Raw genomic sequence first — 14820 nt, 5'->3', positions numbered from 1 at the left:
GTGTAGGCCTGATTTTGAGAGATATTACTTGCGCCCACTAGATTAAGTAATGTCAGTACTTAAATAATTTGGAGGAAGATGTATAAGAGAATAGGAGTTAAGGAAGAGAAGGGTTAAAAAAAAAGTTGGGATAAGGGCAGCAGTATGAATTTCTAATATTTAATTTACATTCAAAACTCGATATGTAAGTTTGTATGTATCAATTCAGATTCAAAAAGGGAAAAAAATATTTGTCTTATAAATCTCAAAAGTATTGCTTAAAGCTAAGTTTCTAATTTATTCAGTTTTTTGCTTGCCTAGAACAGCTAATAAGTCATTCATTTATGTGCTGATGAAAATACAGAGCCTTCTTTTTACTGACTTGTTTGAAACTGCAAACATTTGAAAAAATCAGAAAAATTTCTAATTGAGAAAAATTGTAAGATGTTGAAGCTTTTAGCCTTATGTCAATCCATAGATTTTAAAAAAAAAGGAGTTTTAGGAAAACGAAATATCAGTGAGAAACCAAATATTACAAGAGGTGGTTTATCTTGTCTTAAAAATTATACTAAGTCAGTATAGTATAAAATTAGGCTATGTGTAGGAAAATTTGCCTCATTACTGGGGCAAATGTACTTACCACATTCGAGGGGCCTGCCTGTCTTATGCAGGAAAGAACATGGACTGCATGAGAAGCTTATTAGTGGATTCTAATTAAGGTCCTTTGACCTTGGATATCATGCATGTGGGGAAGGTAGGTATGGGGAGGGAAGTTAGGGAAAGAAGTAGATGGCATTTCAACTTCACCAGTTTTTATGAAAATCTTGGAGGGCCTCAAACTGCTGCTTCTTTGGTACTGGAACTAATACTGGAACCTGTGGTCATAGTGTGAGGAAATAGGTCCTACTTCACCTTGTGCTAAGAGATAGTCATGGCCACAGGAAAGAACAGGCACTTGCAAAGGCAGCCATGTGGGGTTCCCATTCATCTCAAATGAATTTGCCATTTCGTTAAGTCCTTTCTTTCGCTCCCAGTGGTAAGAGGGGTTTGATTAGTGCCATAGCAATTTAAAATTGAGTGAAATGAAATTCCATATGATGATAGGTTGGTCACACACCCACAAACTTTAACCCTGTTTCATTAAATTTTTATGGCCTTGTGTTAGAAGTATGAATTGCTACCATCTTTAATAATTCAAAGCCCCGTGAACCACTGCTCTTTACACAGCCATACGGGGCCAAAATGATCAGCTTTTAATTCCTGTCATATTGGGTTCTTGGCAGTAGGTTTTACCTTATAGAAGGGTGGCTGTGTTGTATCCCACTATCTCTCCACTCCTTCTCTATGGCTGATATCTAGGCTCCTAAATATTTGCCCACACTAATTCTAGAAACCTGGAAAAGCACTTGCCCTCAGTATATCTCTTAAAGAAAAAATAAGTATTTTGTAGACTGAATTGAAATTTTCTTTTTTTTTCCCAAAAAAGTAAAGTGAATTCTAGCACACCGAGTTGTGATTTTCTTATCTCAGAAGACCAGCAAATTTCACATATGTTTAAGATTGATTCCACACTCCATTTTCAAGGCAAGTCCTTGCATTCTCCTCAAAGGAAGAGCAAGTAAAATTTTTTTCTGCTCTTGTAGGATTGAACTTTAGGAGGTGACTCTAAAAAAAAACAGAGCAAATATGTCTCAGTTGTATTAAACATAGATTCAAATTATCATGTTCCCTTGAAAATATGAGTTCCTGTGGGCCTTTTGGCAACTTCCCTTTTCAATGTAGAGAAAAACTTAGTCACCCTGAAAACCTACATAATAAATGAAACTTGTAGATGTGGGCAGAAGGTTTGGGGGTGGACATTGTATGTGTTTAAATTAAACCCTGTATTACGGAGAAGCTATTGTATGGGTCAGAGAAAATGAATGCTAAGAAGCTGTTCACATCTTCAAGAGCAGAAGCAAACCACATGTCTCAGCTATATTATTATTTATTTTTATGCATAAAGTGAATCATTTCTTCTGTATTAATTTTCAATGGGTTTTACCCTCTATTTAAATGCTTTGAAAAACAGTGCATTGACAATGGGTTGATATTTTTCTTTAAAAGAAAAATATAATTATGAAAGCCAAGATAATCTGAAGCCTGTTTTGTTTTAAAACTTTATGTTCTGTGGTTGATGTTGTTTGTTTGTTTGTTTTTATTTTTATTTTGTGGGTCCTTTTTTTTTGCATACTACATGCAGTTCTTTAACCAATGTCTGTTTGGCTAATGTAATTAAAGTTGTTAATTTATATGAGTGCATTTCAACTATGTCAATGGTTTCTTAATATTTATTGTGTAGAAGTACTGGTAATTTTTTTATTTACAATATGTTTAAAGAGATAACAGTTTGATATGTTTTCATGTGTTTATAGCAGAAGTTATTTATTTCTATGGCATTCCAGCGGATATTTTGGTGTTTGCGAGGCATGCAGTCAATATTTTGTACAGTTAGTGGACAGTATTCAGCAACGCCTGATAGCTTCTTTGGCCTTATGTTAAATAAAAAGACCTGTTTGGGATTTATTTTTTTATTTTTATTTTTATTTTATGTCTTTCTTATTGATTTTCCACGATCAACTTTGCACACATATTGCCACAACCTTTGCTGGATGATAATTTTGTTTCTATGTGTTTATCCAGAAGAGAAGGAGAAACAGACTGGTTATGGGGACAGAGTACAAACTGTGCAGTGATAGAGCTCAAGTATTTCCATATCAGAGGCTGACAATAGGCTGTACATGCTTGAGCCAGCTATATTTTTATTTTATTTATTTTGTTCTTTTCCTATGTCTCCAACTGTACTAGTAACTACTTCTAGGAAATAAAGAGGTATTATTTCCTTCCCTCCTTCCTTCTTTCTTTCTACCTTCTCTTCTTTCTTCCTCCTTTCCTTTCTGGCTAGAAAACTAGAAAGATATAGCTCAACCAGAGGTCGAGAACTATGTACATGCAAAAGAACCATACTTTTTCCTAATACCATGACCAAGAGAACCAATTTGGAAGTGAAAGTAAAGTGCAGTATTAATTTAACTGTTTCTTCTTTAGTTTTAGTCTAGTATCTATGTCCATCCCTAAGGTTATATGGAGAAAATAGCTTCCATAAATGTCTATATGGACCAAGAATGTCCCTATGCATAACTTTATTTGATATTTGCATATCATTATTTTAAGTACCCTGAACAGTAGGTGTGACCCCAGCTCTGACAGAGGAATCTCAGGTAGAGTTAAGTGACATTAGTGGTAACAAGGTTTCCAACTCAGGACTATCTATTTCACTTCTAAAATTAATTTTCTTTTAGCTTTTCCCTAATTTCATTTTTTGTGTTAATTTTTGTCATGCATGAAGAAAAAAGGGAGATTGGATTGAGTATGAAAGACACAGCTTCTTAACACAGGCACTTTATAATCTCCAGATAGTTCACTTGCACTTATCTCCATGTGAAATCTCAAATTTATGTAAATTCACCCCAAACTCTTTATTTCAGCAGGAGGGGGTTCCAATTTTCTTGAATTAGAAAATGAGAATTATTGGAGTTTTACTCCATATTTTTAATTTTGTTTTAGTTTTCTATTTTTTATTTTTTTGCTAGAGGAAATCTTTTGTCTGAAGTACTCTGAGTCCAGTTGCTATCTGTGTGTGCGCATACATAACTATGTGCATTAACCTCCATTTACTGCCAAGTTTAATAACGAATGCATGTTAGGAGTGAGGTAAAAAGCACACTGAATTATAAATGAGTAATATTGTTATGAAATTTCTATAGATGTTATAATCTGGACAAAAAGAACTGAAAGAAAACAAAATATTTTAATATGTATATATATGCACCCATGTACACACACATACACACACAATAAAAAGGGGAGTGAGAATGTGTCATGATTCCACACCTAAATCCACATCATGTAGGGATTTAATCCTTTTTCGGGAAAAACAAAAATTTTGTCTGAGGAAGGGATTGCCAGAAAGGAATAGAGCAGTGTAATGATTCCTTTTTGTGTCAAATAATTCCTTTTTTTTGCCCCCTTTCACCAATCCAATTTTAAGTCTTCTCTTTGGCCCATAAAAACACAAGATTCATTAGAAATTCTCCATTACGCCCTCTCAGGCTTTCTTTAATTGTCAAGTAATTAGTGCCCACAATAAGGAAAATAGAAAAGGCAAATTGTTTGTCCATACGCAAAGAATCATGGAGTGGTTTTAAGACTTTTTGGAAGTACACAATTGCCCTGCTTGACGAAGTTCAAGTTCAAGAAGAGCCTATGATCCTAGGATTTCCACCATGACTCCAAATTCACCCAGTGGACACCAGGGAAACATTTTTCTTGCAGAAAGCTTGGCAGTTGAGATCTAGAGGTAGTTTTGGGAAATAGTAGGCTGAATGATTGAGTAAAAATAATGTGGAATCTTCCGTTTGTTTTTGTTTTGTTTCAGTTGATTTTTCCTTGGGAAGAAGTCATTGCTGAGGGAAGGTTCGTCACTGTCAAAAAGAGGGTTGAGAAAGCCACCCAGGACAGAGTTAATTTGCTGCTGTAATGCTTGCTGCCATGGTGGTAGTCCTGCCTGCATCTCTGTGATGTGGGAGACACAATGTTCTAACACAAATACTATAATGTGGCAACAAAAGATCTCAGGAATCCGCCTTTTATTAATGAAGTTGTTTCAGCACAGTGGAGTACCAAAATCTAAGTCATTTGAAAAGCTTGGTACTCACATGGGATAGAAGCAGTCATTAAGGGGAAACTGTCCCATTGTGAGAGAAAGAAAGAAAAGAAAAGAAAAAAAAAAAGACAAACATTGCTAATCTATGCCAGAAACAGGCAGGCCTAAGGCAGGAGGATGAAAAAACACTGTGCTTCAAAGTGTTTATTGTGCTGGAGCTTCCAAGCACTTTGAAGATGGTCATCAAACCCTTCTAAATGGAACCAGGGAGACTTCTTGCCATTGAGCTCAACAACAAATGTTTGTGCTTCGTGGCCATCTTATTTATCCCTCAAAGACTTTTAGTAATGTTGTCATACAAAAACTAATGTTCCATCTGAGTAATCATAACCTAAACACAAACAAATTGCCAACTAGATGAAATGGTTTGGGTTGTTGCAACAGCATACCTGTAGTAGCCATTATTATACCAAGATATTATGGGGTTCACAATTCTGAAATCAACTAACTCTAATGTCTGAAATAGTGAATTGAAGCAAGTCTTCTTCGGTTTGTGGACTAGCCCATAATGCCATGAAGTCATTTTTAATGACCTCAGGTTAAATACTTGGTGCAGGCAAGTATAGCCCCTTCCTTTTGGACTTTGGACAGGATGTCAATTACATTTAAAAATCTAGCAACTTGGGTTCTTTGGATCATTTGATTAGCTACTATATGAAAATGGTCTGGGTACAGGACTCAAGAGTGGTTTCTGAGCTCAGTATTGCTTGCTTGGTAGATAGGATGACTCTCTGATTCCTTTAACATTGGCCTGACCAATGTCCCCAGAAAGCCAAGTGTCAACAGGTATAGAAAAAAAAAAGATAAACTTGCCTTCCTTTTCCTAATTTATCCAGTTCTCACTAAGGATCCAAGCAACCCATATCCCTCTTGCAACTAGGCATTATAGTAGGGTGAGGGACAGTGATACATGAACAGCTTTTATCTTTGGATTATAAACAATTCACAAAACAGAAATATGATTCTGACTAAATCTATCTATCACTTGGGAGCTTGATTCTGAAAGTAGCCCAGAATTGGTACTACATAGATTAAGCACTGGAAGTTAATGCTATGGAAAATGAAATCTTTGTAATATTTAGCATTCAGATGATCAAAAATGGAAGGAAAGGCGATGAAATCCAGGGGTGGTAAGGACAAGGGTGGTGGTTTCTCAACTGTGCCAGGGATTTGTCAGAGAATAATCTGAGGGAGTTATGGGTAGATTTCCTCTTGAAATTAAATTTTGTGAGGTTTTTTTGTTGTGTTTCTGAAGGATGAGAAAGGGTCAGGGGAAATTGGTGGGGGACCACATCCTCCATCAGCAGTCTTCAGAACTCAGATCTAGGCCATTGGAAAGAGGCTGCAGGTGGAAATGGAAGGATTCCCTTACCTCAAGAATTCATTGTAAAGGCACGGGTCCTTGGTTCCTATGTAAAAATTGTGATTCTCTATGAAAGAGAGGGGCATTTTTCTTGATTTTGTTGCAAAATCACTACCATGTATGTTGTATGGAAAATGAGCCAACAACCTTGGGAACCATAGGAGAAGGGACCTTCATCAGAGTTTGACGTTCACAAAGTGGCCTCTGAAAGTAGTGGCAGTGTGATAGGCCCCAAAGAGAGTGGGGTGCATGAGACATCCGAGGCTTCCCAGACATAAATGTGCAAAAGTTAGAGCCAGGGTCTGGAACAAAGTTCTACTTTGAAAAGATGAGTTAAGAACTAATGAAATTGGGTTGATTTCTTTTTTTATAACTTTGCTTTTACAAATTTGCAATGGTGGAGGGAACTAAATTTATATCAGAATTGCATACAATGACAGTAAAGTGTGGTAGATCCTCAAGAATGTTAGTTGTTGAACCCAATCCAAACAAACAACAAAAATACTTGTCTTGCTAATGAAGATCTCTAGAATAACTTGAAAATTTGCATTAGATTTTGCAAAAGAAGTGAGGCCCAGGAAACAATACCTATGAATTGCTTGAAGGAAGGACTTGGACAAAATAAAAGCCAGACTTGGAAATAGTTTCCCCTGTACAAAAGTACCTGAGAGAAACTAATTAGGAAGTGTATAGATATACCACATATTTATTTAACAAACTCCTATAAAGTTATTATATGCTGGGCCCTGTTCTGAATACTTTAAGTCTTATAAGAATTCTACCTCCACTTTTTCAAAGATAGATCTTAGCTTCCATTTCACAAATGAGAAAAAATGTTATAGAGAATAGTTAAGTAACTCATTCAAGGAGAAACACCTGGGTTACAACAGAACTGGGGTACAATCCCAGAATTGAACCCCATCCTGCACTGGCTTTCTACCAACAGCATGATTGCCATTCCCCCATATTTCTGCTGATGCCATACAACTGCCTTGGTCTACTTCTACATATGGTTTGCATATTTATAGCTGCTGCAACCAACAAGTTCTCCAGCTGGTAATCTGCACAGAGGAGGCACAGTAGTGAAGAGGAAAGGATGCTGGATCATGAGTTGGGAAATCCAAGCTTTATCCTGCTTCAGTCACAAAAATGACTGCCATATGAAGTCACATTGACATCTTTGGATTTCAACATCTACATCTATAAAAAGCACTGAGTGAGACTCTTTCAAGCACATTTCAACCTCAAAATTCTAAATTCCAAAGAAGCTAGGCACAGGCTAGACACAGATATTTTGGCCAAAGTACCCACATTTCCCTTCATAACAGATTATTACCATGGGCACCTGACAAATCATCAGATATATACATTTAAATAGACTGAGGGTTTTTTTTTAATGTTACAATAATTACTTTTTGTTATAATGGCACCAACAGTAAAATATCTGACTTAATTACTTGTTGTGGGAAAAAAAATTGTCAAAAACCACTCAACCAAGAAGAGAATTGCTTCAGAATTATCCACATAGTCTTTAAAAAGAAGAGGCTGAAGCAAAGAGATGAGGTGTGGAGACATGAAATGTGTCTCATCCTAGGTTGTGATGAGACAGAAATGTTTCTTTATCTATCCCACCCCCCCAACCAATGTTTAGCCATTATGGTTATTTTTTGCATGAATTTTTCTGTTTCTGGATCCATGTTTCACTTGGCATATCATTAGCTTTCTCCTGTTTTTCACTGTTCATTGAGAGAGTATATGTTTTTACTGCTCTGTTTTATTTGCTATTATTCTTGATATTTCTGTTGGATATTCTTCTTCTAGTTAGTTCTGAAAGTCTACAGAGAAGTTCATGAAGAGTTAAATGTTTAGGCAGAAAGATTTCAAATGGAACACCAGACCCTACACCAGAAATTCTCCTATGTTAATGTGCATAATCACCTGGGAAGCTTATTAATATTCATATTCTTATTTTTCACCTACCAGAGATTTTGAGATAATAGGTTAGAATAGGACCTGGCAACACACATTTTGTCAAGGTTCTGGAACAGTGGCTTGGTGCTTCCCACTTTTATAATTATCTGGCAGGTCAGTAGAGGGGAAGGGATCTGTGACAACAAGATTTTTAGTTTTTTTTTTTTTTAAAGAAGATGGAAATATACCAATTAGAAAAACTGGAACATGCTCTACCATATTAATGACCTTGAATTCTTCTCTGAGAGGAAGTAGATGGTCTATTGGCTCAAGCTTGCCATAAGTTACTCCTATGCATGAACAGGGATTCCTCTTCTCAGTCTTTTCCAGAGTCATGGGTAGTATGTTAGTCATTGCTATAGTTTGGTTAAGTGTTCCCCAAAGACCCATGTGTGGGAGGCTTGGTTGCCAATTCATGGCACTATTGGGAGGTGATAGAACCGGTAAGTATGGGGCCTACTAGGCGGAAGTTAAGTCACTGTGGGTGTGCTCTTGAGTGGAATATGGGGACCCAGCCCGTTTCTCTCTCCCTTTTACTTTCAAGCTGTATCATGAGGTGAGCAGATCATTCCACCATATATTCCTCATGATGGTATGCTGCCTTGCCACAGGCTCAAAAGCAATAAGCCCAACTAACCACAGACCCAAACCTCTGAAACTATTAGCAGCAATAAGCTTTTCCACTTTTGAAGTTGATTATACCAGGTATTTCATTACAGCCACACAAAGCTGACTGATAGTTTTCCATCACTATAACAGAATACCTTAGATAACTAATTCGTGAAGAGAAAAGGCTTATCTTTGCTCATGATTTTGGATGTTTCAGTTTCTCATTGGTTGGTAGCATTGTTTGGGGCCTGAACCAAGGCAATGCATCCTGGTGGGAGCACTTGGTAGAGCAAAACTACTCATCTCATCAACCAGGAAGCAAAAGAGAAAGAAGAGCCTGTGTCCCACAATTCTCTTTGCAGGCATGCCCCCAATAACCTAAAGAACTCCCATGTGGCCCCATCTCTTGAAATGTCAAAGCATCTCCCAATAGTGCCACCTTTAATACCAAACTTCAACATATGGGCTTTTGGGGTGATTGTTCAAGATCTAAACTACAGAAGGTAGAAAGCTCATAGTATAGTGACATCAGAATTGAATACATTTGCCAAAAGATTGTTAACCATGGTCCAACTAGAACTGGACATTTTTTTTTTAACTGTATATTTAAGGCTTAGCGATGTATTCTCACCATTTTGTTTTTTTCTTTTTACATTTACTATGAAGCAAGTTTAATAATCTTATAGTTCCTCTCTGAGAAATGTGAACTTGATTTCACATGCATGGCAAATGTGCACCATTAACTTTACTGCAAACTGTATATACATGAAAAAAAAAAAAACTGGAATTGAGTTCTGGACAGAGTGCTGAACATACTCCACCCAGGGTGTCCTTTTCCTCTGTGATATGATCTTGAACTAGATATTTTGTTGAACTAGTTATTTTGATTTTTGATTTATTCCTCTGTAGGGTAGAGCAAATGGTACCTAGTTTGTTGATATCCCTGGGGTACTGTAAGGGTGAGAATATGTCAAACTGCTTTAGGGATTTAAGAATCATAAACACAATCTTCCAGGCGATTAATTTGTTTCTAATCTTTATTTTATTGAATCCAACAATATAATGTACACCAGTCACTCATTGTACAACTAGGAGATGAACTTATGATAAAGGAGCACATCTGTTCAAATATGAATATTAAGGAACGAGAGTGAGCATGCAGTACAATCTTGGTCAAGCTATATTTCTGACAGGACATTTTTAAAATCCAAAGCTGTTTTTCCATAAAGTTTTCAAGGAAAGCCAATCTCAAATTCTCTTTGGATTGAATGGTTCACATTTACTCTATCACTCTAATGTAAATTCATTAGAAATGCTTTTTTTTTTTTTTGAGATCATCTTCTAGAGACATACTGCAGGAAACTTTTCTATTTGAAAAGACAGAGAGCTGCTTTAACACATGGAGAGGGTACATGCTATTAGAACAAGCAGAGCTGAGTTAACTGTCAGTAGAGCAAAGTGTTGGAAGATGTTTCTAATCATTATAGTTAGGCATGCCCTATAATGTTTGACTTACAAGTTTTTCTTTTCTTTTTTTTTTCTTAGCCAGTGTATTAAAGTATAAGTAAATACAATAAAATGCATACCATAATGATGAATAGAATAGCTTCCAGATTAGATAATACAAATTTTAGGCTTAAAACTTAGCAGCTATTTGGCATTGGACAAACTATTTAAATTCAACAACCATTTTTTTCTTTCCCCTCTTAAATTTGGGAATAACAGTATCTACCTGATAGGGCCATTTAGAAAAGTTCAAGTGAATAGACATCTTAATAGCAGAGCTCAGTGTCTGACATGGTGAATTCACTATCAACCCCTGTAAGAAGTATTTATATTTTTTATACCCCTACCCTCCAAGGATTATCAGAAATACCCTCTACAATCATATCCTGAACTTATGAATCCCAGGACTTGAGTTTCAACAGTGGCCCCATAGGATGTCTTGGAGCAGATGTACTTCTTGTTTTCTCTCTCTGTTGTTAATCATGGAGGGTTGTATTTTACCCAGACAGCTTTCTTTAATGATCTTGCTGTTAACAATCCATTTCAGCTTAATCCACTTCTTGGGGTAGTAAATTTTATTGTGCAATGTATAAATTAAAGTAGTACCCAGTTTCTTTGAATTGATATAAATCAAAGGGTCTTATGTAAAGAATGCTTTTTTTTCATAAAAAGAACTTTTTAAATATTAAAAATAAGTTAGTGTATATTTGTTTAAAAGTAGAAACATGACCAAACAGGTACAAATAATAAGGATATGTGTTGCTTATGTAATTGAAGACCACATTTTCAGGTACAATATAGTTGTGTCACTAGTTCTATCCATAATTCTCTTATAGCTCCATTTATTAGTGTTTTGACTTTACCATTAGGCTCATGATGCCAACAAGGCCATTAGCAGATATCTGGGCCTTGTTCATCTTCACTTACATCCAACCACAGATAACTTCCCATAGCTTTCCTTTAAAAGCAAAGAAGAAATTACTGGTAAGTCTTTCCTGGTAACTTTCTGGCTCAAGTTGGCAAAGGCCAATTCTAAGGGCAGAAAGTTACATTTGACTCAGACAAATAGAACCAACTACTGGAGATGAATATCAGTTCCCTAAGTTATATTGCTACTAGATAACATGGAATTGGGTTGGGTTCAAGTTAATGGAACTCTTTGTACAGAGTCTCCATCTTTTATATCCTTTTATAGACATTCCTGAATGTAATTTACCCATATTGATGATGCAGAAATTACTCAGTAGTAATCTCAGTGGCTTCTATGTAATTGGGCAGTATTTTCTGTTTTCAAACTAAATAGTTCCAGACTCTTTTTTAATTCATGACTGCTCTTCTAAATACTTTGTCTACTCAGTCATTGTGATGTTAACAATTAAAGTTCTGGTAGACAGCAATCCCCCTTCCCAATTTTGCTTTGGTATAGGAGAAAAATCATGGGAAATCTCTTTAAGGACCCACTGACTCTGGGAGTCATGGACAATCCTTGTGTTCACTGTAAGACACATTATCTGATGCTCTCAGAAGGTTGAACATGTATAGCTAGATGGTCATTCTGAGTAATACCTGTGCACATTTGCTCTCACTGGTGGAGTTGTGTGCTTACTAAGGCTCAGGTGTGTTTGTTCCCAATTTTTTAATGCCATTCATATTTGTTACTGTACCACAAGAAATATTGAAATATGAGGACAGCATAAACAATATCTAACCTACAAATAATTAATTGATTCAGTAAAAGTTAAAGGGGCCAGGTATGGTAGTGTATACCTGTAATCCCAGCAGCTTGGAAGGCCGAGGCAAGAGAATCTCAAGTTCAAAGCCAGCAGAAGCAAAAGCAAGGTGCTAAGCAACTCAGTGAGACTGTGTCTCCAAATAAAAAGTACAAGGTAGGACTGGGGATGTGGCTTAGTGGTTGAGTGCCCCTGAGTTCAATCCCTGGTACTTCCCTCCAAAAAAAAAAAAAAGTTAAAGGAAAATCATGAAAACATTTGCAACTAAATTAGCCCTAGGAGAGACAATTATAAAAGAATGAAGAAAAGAAAGGCAACCAAATATAGAAAGGTTCTACATTCAAATAATTTTACAGGGTTCTTTAAGTTCTTGTTCTGTTGTAGAGATTATAGAAAATGCATTGGAAATGTGATTCACACAGGAAACATGATGGCATCTTCTAATGGGCAGATCCACTCTCAAAGAAGAGGCCTTAACCTTTAAAAACAGCCTGATAAATGAATGTACAATGAAATATTTTAGGTTAAAACCAAATATTAAGGGCCTAAGTCATTTGTACAATTACCTTTTTTTACCCTTTTTAAGTGACTTCTCCATTAACCAGCTGATTTCACATCAGTTAAGATGGCTTTCATGATATATTGGAAAAATTAGGTAGTGGAAGTTTGTAAGTGTGTGTGTGCTGTATGTGAGTGTGTGTGTGTGGGGGGCGGTGGAGAATAGGTGTGATGGGGAGTGGTGTTGGTCTACAAGAGTAAAAAATGCTGTCATCATTCAAGGTTTAAGTCATTGAGACTTTAGGCAATGTTTATATTTAATAAATAGAAAAGCATACAAATGTATATTGTTTAGTACTGTTGAATAACTACTTAAAAATGTTAAAGGTGTTAAAAATTCTTTGTATTTGGAAAGAAGGTGGGACTGATAAAAGTGGAGAGGGGGCTACAGAGAGAGGAATGTTGTTCCTTTATATGTTTAACAATTCTGATTTTTTAAATTGTCTGCGAATTTTATTCTTCTAAATATAAAATATCAAACAATAGCATATATTAGAACTGATTTGTTGGTTTGGTAGCCAGTCTCAGGCAGAGCTTCCAGTAAGTCTTGCTTCTTGGCATTCACACCCTTGTGTAACCTCCTTTCTCATCACACATGATCTCGGGGCTGCTCTGTGTCACCTATAACTGGATGTACAGATGTCATGGTAACTCACTTCCAAGATCAGATTATAAAATACCCTCTGGTTTCTGTCTCCATCTTATTTTCTCCTCTTAGTCTCAGTATGACTTAGTCTCTGTCTCAGTATGACTGTTCCTCTCCTTGGATCATTCACTTTGAGGGAAATCAGCCTTCATGCCATAAGAAGCCTTATGAAAGTTCAAAGGGAGAAACTAAAGCCTCCTGAAAAGTTCTTTGAGTCTCATTCCTTATTTATAAGTTTTAGATAATTGGGCTTTCCTTGTGAATTATTATGAAATTTAGATTGCAAATATATACAATTCGAGACAAGGTGTAGACCCTCAACCACAGCTGACTTTATCATTTTAAGCATTATTAATACTACGGATATAGTTATTAAAGTTGCCAAAGTCATTCAGCTTGTGTGTGGCAGAGACAGGATCCAGCACAGATCTATCTGCATTCTTAATCCATGGCCTCTCCAGTATTCACTGGTAGAAACAGACAACCATGGGATATTCAGGTAAAAATTCATGTTTTGTGAATTGTGAGAATTACTTTATTTCTCTTTCAGTAACCTCTGCAAAGAAGGAACCTCCAATTAGTCTAAGGGGATCCCTAGTACCATAAGACAGAGTAATAAAAGTCAGAGTCAGCTTTACAGAATTGCATGCTTAGAGAAAAAGGAAAAAGAGAAGAAAATAAATACTGTATAACAGCTTAAGGTGAAGGAAATGTGGATAAAATGACCTGCTAGAAAGTGTTTTGGTAAGAAAGGTAGGCAGTAGACTTAAGGGGGGGGGGCAAAAGATGGTTGTAATAAGAGAAAAGACCTATATACTGGCATTGATGAGTGGGTGTGGTTAACTATATATGGAAAGATTTGATGTCTATCACTAGGAGAAATATAAAGGAAGGCCCCCTGTAGATTTGAATCCAGAATCTAGAAAGCTCCCAGGTTTGCAATAAGGCAAGTCAGGGTCAGGGAAGATATTAATATTGAGCCAAAACCAGAAAATATTTCTTTAACAAGTTAGAAGAGCTCATCTTGCCTAGAAGGTACAAATGAAATCAGTCAAGCCAGATGGGTAATATCCTCAACTGTGAGATCTGGAAAAGACTGACAAAAAAGAAGGGATGGGATGAAATGCTGTATGTTTGTGGTGATCAGCTTTCTGTCACTATAGCAAATATCTGAGATAAATCAACAGAGAAGAGTTTTATCTTGGCCCACATTTTTGGAGGTTTCAGTTCATGATCAATTGGTGCTATTGCCATGGGCCTGTGACAAGGCACCACACTGTGGCAGAAGTGTGTGGCAGAGCAAAACTCATGGTCAAAATAGAAGAAGAGGAGGGGGTTGGAATTCCACTATCTCCTGCAAGAACACACCTCCAGTGACCTGAAGAGCTCCCACTTGGCCCCACTCTCAAAGATTCTATCACCCGCCTATACTCCATGGTGAGAATTGAGACTACATCACGTGGATTTTTGGGAACCATTAAAATCCAAACAGCAAGGATTATTCTTGGTTTTGTGAGATGGGCACCAAGGGATTGGTTGTTTTAAGGGAACACACTGTATCAAGTGTGGTAAAAATTAGTTGTTCACTTAACTATTTTGCGACTGTATAGGATGAATATTCCTCAAGACTCAAGACAGAGGCATTTGATGTCAGTGGTATAGAATCTGGGAAGGACATTTTCCATCCCCCATA

This window comes from Urocitellus parryii, chromosome 3, assembly GCF_045843805.1.
Source record: "Urocitellus parryii isolate mUroPar1 chromosome 3, mUroPar1.hap1, whole genome shotgun sequence".
Lineage (NCBI taxonomy): Eukaryota > Metazoa > Chordata > Mammalia > Rodentia > Sciuridae > Urocitellus > Urocitellus parryii.
The sequence above is the reverse complement of the archived record's forward strand: the minus strand, read 5'-3'. Positions refer to the sequence as shown.